Raw genomic sequence first — 4,195 nt, forward strand, 5'->3', positions numbered from 1 at the left:
CCATGATCCTCACACCTGATGTTAGGCATTCATGGACAGATACAGACTATGATGGAATTTCCCTTTCCTGAGCAGGAAGAGAAAATCAAAGAAGTAGTGAAGGTATCTCCAGATTAGCCCTTCAACATGCAATTTTAGCATCTCTCATTCATAAGAATTCTATGTGGAATTTGGATGCTTTTAGTCTTCAGCTATTATGTTTTTGTCTCATTTCTTTCCTCCTCCCACTTTAAAAAAACCTGTTAAGTAGGAAAAAATAGAAGGGATACATGGTGTCTTTTGATTGGTTGGCGTAAGAGCCATCTATCTTGGAACACCCAAAGATAAATAGCTTAGAGACAAACTATACAGTACTGTATGTCAAAAATGTATGGTGCAATAAAGATAAGAATTTGCTTTGCTTGGTAACAAGTCTATACTGCCCTAGTCCAGATCAGAATGAGAGCATATAGTTATGGGGTTTGATCTAACAATTTTTTAAATTTAAAAACCATGTGGTTGTTTTTTTTTTAAACTGATTAATACAAGCAAGCAATGTCCCATCTTTAAATTTATATATATATATATATAAGAAAGATAGGTTGAAGGTTTAAACCTCCCCCAGATGTGCATGCCATTGGCATTCCAGAATGGGTGTTCAAATTCTTACTTGTGAGCAAAAGAACTGGGATATTTAACATCACATTATGGCACATATCCTATGAATAGTGAATTTAATGAGTTTTACTTAAGTGTTGTTTCACTATTCAATAAGTGATTTCATTAGATCTACATCAGATAGGCCTACCAGGAGTATTTAATAATAATAATAATAATAATAATAATAATAATAATAATAATAATTATTATTATTATTATTATTATTATTATTATTATTATTATTATTATTATTATTATTATTATTTTATTTCATACCCCGCCCCATCTCCCCGAAGGGACTCGGGGCGGCTTACATGGGGCCAAACCCAGACATCAGACAATATAAAAACATAGCAATAAAACAAGTCAATCAACTATAAAACAAATCATAAAACAAATGAGGTCACATACAATAAATATATTTAAGACTGTGTGTTTAACAGAAGTTGTAGTCTGGCCCTTGTTTCCCTTGACATTAAGTCTAGTCGTGTCTAATGCTGGGCGTTGGTGATCATCTCCGTTTCTAAGCCAAAGAGCCGGTGTTGTCCATAGACGTCTCCAAAGTCATGTGGCTGGCATGACTGCATGGAGCGCCGTTACCTTCCCACTGGAGTGGTACCTATTGATCTACTCACATTTGCATGTTTTCGAACTGCTAGGTTGGCAGAAGTTGGGGCTAATAGTGGGAGCTAAACTGCTAACCTTTCAGTCAGCAAATTCAGCAGCTCAGCGGTTTGACCCGCTGCGCTACTAAGGGTTATAATTCAGTACTATTCTTCCCATATTTCCTCCCCAGTAATTCCCTGAGAGATACAAACTTCACCCACTGAAACGCTTGGCTTCAGAAAAACTGTGCATGCTTCAGCCTTCAAGTTGTATGTACTGAGCCATACACTTCCCATACTCCTGGGGTATTCTCCACTTCCCATCCTGACCAGGGAAGGCAAATAGGTGTTACTTCTTGTGGGGAAACGTGTGCCTCATTATCAGATAGTTGAACATGGAGTCCCTCGTTACAGCAAGTAAATAAAGCATGGAGGATACAGAAGCAGCCGTGGAGGAGGTTTCAGCACAGTCTGGCTCCCACATGTGCTGGGATCGTTAGGATGATTTATAGGGAAGAATGCTAGCCTTTTTTCTTTTTTGCTTTATAATAATACATTAGGCTTTTAACCTCTGACCAAAAGAGGTGGAAGGGAGGATTCCGAAAACACCATGTTGCTCGGCTTGCAGCCTAGCCTGACCTGGGGAAAGCACCTCCCTTTCCCCCCACCTTCCTTGGTACTTTCAAAACCACAAAGCGCCGGGTGCTTCCGCAGCGCATGAGGGGTTAAGCCCGGCTCTGGAATGCAAGAGTTTAGAGAGAGGCGTCGGCTGCCTTGAGGTCACCTGTGAGGGATTAGCTGGGCCTTGCAGACAGTTGTTGTTTGAGGACTGTCTGAGGCCTCAGAAAGGGGGTAGTGGGGGGGGGGATGGAGAGGGGGGTGAAGAATGGCCCGGCGGGTGGGATCTTCCTGTCCTGCTGGGATTATACAACTATCAGATGCATTTGTGAAAGCCGAACTGTAAACTCTCTGTCTTTTTTGTTAAGGAAATAAATCCATCACCAGCTTCAGGAGGAAAGAAGGGAAAAAATGAACCTCTCTTCTCAGTGTGTTTCAAGGCAAAGGTGGAAGCAACCCGGCAGGGATGGTGCAGCGCACATGCCGGTCTACTCTTTAGGCACTGAGGAAGCCTTTGTGGCCACAGGCAGTGGGGATCCCTTGTCTTCTCCGGTTGGAACTGGCCAAGTCGATGGCCGGGCCCCTCCTGCTCCTCTGGGGAGGATTTGGAGAGCCAAGGATTACCAAAAAGCTTCAGGAAAGAGGGGGCCCAGTAGGGCCAGCTTCTGAAATGAAGGGGGAAACACCGCTGGAGTGCATTTCTGACCCTCTCCAATGCTGTCGGAGAGCTTTACAAAACAAATCCTAAAGAAATTAACTCTTAAGTGTTCTGAAACATTAACAGCCAGCCCCTATGCCTACCTCTATGCTTGGAAAACATATTCAGGGGGAGCTGAAGTCATATATGAATATGAAAATATATCCAGGGGTAGTCAGAGATATCCTGGATCCCAAGAGGAGTTACTTTAGCCATTGAGATCTTTCCAGACCAGCTGAACAACAGAAACAACATCTGGTACAAAATGTAGTCCTATGAATCTAATAATATAATTTTTTTTGTATGATTTAAAAATATATCTTTTGGCAATTGTCCAGACCAACTAAACAACAGAAAAAGATCTGATATAAAATATAGGCATGCAGCTCCCAACACTATCACTTTTCCCTTGTATGATTTTAAAAAAATCTTATGAGATCCCTCAATATCAACTGAACAACAAAAAGTAGCCCTATGATTCCAATCTGTCATTTTTCTTCTTTTGTATGTTTTTAAAACATCTTTTGCTTGATGAAGAAGCCATGAAAAATCCAAAGCTTGAATGAAGTATTTTGCCCATTTTGGTTGTTCTCTGTGTTCAAAAATAAACCCCACTTGGAATTCAGAGGGGCTTGCCTTAAGTAAGGGGGGCGAAGATTTCATCCTAAAATTCTTGATAATGACCTGAAGAAGAGCTGTGTGTTTCTTCTTTTTATTTAGAACTAGCTTAGGTATCCAGCGATGCTCGGGTTAGGTAATTTGTAACACTATTTATTAGAAAAAAGTCAGTCTTTCTTTTTGTTTTTAATTAATGCCCCCATTAGAAAATGCATTAGGATTTGGGTAAACCGCAGCTCCCAATATCATAGGTCAATCTTCCTCAAACCCCAACCATATTTAAACTTAACCATGTTGGATATGTTTGCCATATTTGGTCCAGAGCCATCATATTTTGGGTTCACAGTGTTCTTTGGTTGCGGGTGAATTTCAGTTCCTAAAATCATGGGTTATTTCCCTCCCAAACCTTCCCAGCATTCAAAGTTAGCCATGTTGGGTATGTGCCAAGTTTGGTCCATAGAATCATAGAATCATAGAATCATAGAATAGTAGAGTTGGAAGAGACCACATGGGCCATCCAGTCCAACCCCCTGCTAAGAAGCAGGAAATCGCATTCAAAGCACCCCCGACAGATGGCCATCCAGCCTCTGCTTAAAAGCCTCCAAAGAAGGAGCCTCCACCACGGCCCCGGGGAGAGAGTTCCACTGTCGAACAGCTCTCACAGTGAGGACAGATCCATCATCGGTTGGGTTCACAGTGTAATTTGATTGCAGGTGAACTACAGTTCCCCAAATCATGGGTCAATCCTTCCAAAATCCTGCCAGTATTCAAAGTTGGCCATGTTGGGTATGCATGCCATGTTTGGTCCAGAGCCATCATCTTTTGGGTTCACAGTGTTTTTTGATTGAGGGTGAACTTCAATTCTCAAAATTGTGAATAATACCCAGGTTGGGCTCTGTGTGCCAATTAGTTCAAATCCATTATCTGTGGGGTTCAGAGTGCTCCCTAGATGTGTGGTTAACTACAACTCCCACCATGCCTGGTCAGCCCCCCCCCCAACTCCCCTATATTTTCTGTT

The 4,195-nt window shown here is 41.7% G+C and overlaps 1 long non-coding RNA gene across 1 annotated transcript; it reads left to right on the forward strand.

Moving 5' to 3' along the window:
- The first annotated feature begins 1,657 nt into the window (after positions 1–1,657).
- Positions 1,658–3,318, forward strand: LOC103278710 (uncharacterized). The gene is made up of 2 exons (XR_506277.2): positions 1,658–1,920; positions 2,231–3,318. It is a non-coding gene; the product is annotated as an uncharacterized LOC103278710 (long non-coding RNA).
- Positions 3,319–4,195: the final 877 nt, after the last annotated feature.

Source organism: Anolis carolinensis, chromosome 4, assembly GCF_035594765.1.
Source record: "Anolis carolinensis isolate JA03-04 chromosome 4, rAnoCar3.1.pri, whole genome shotgun sequence".
Classification (NCBI taxonomy): Eukaryota; Metazoa; Chordata; class Lepidosauria; order Squamata; family Dactyloidae; genus Anolis; species Anolis carolinensis.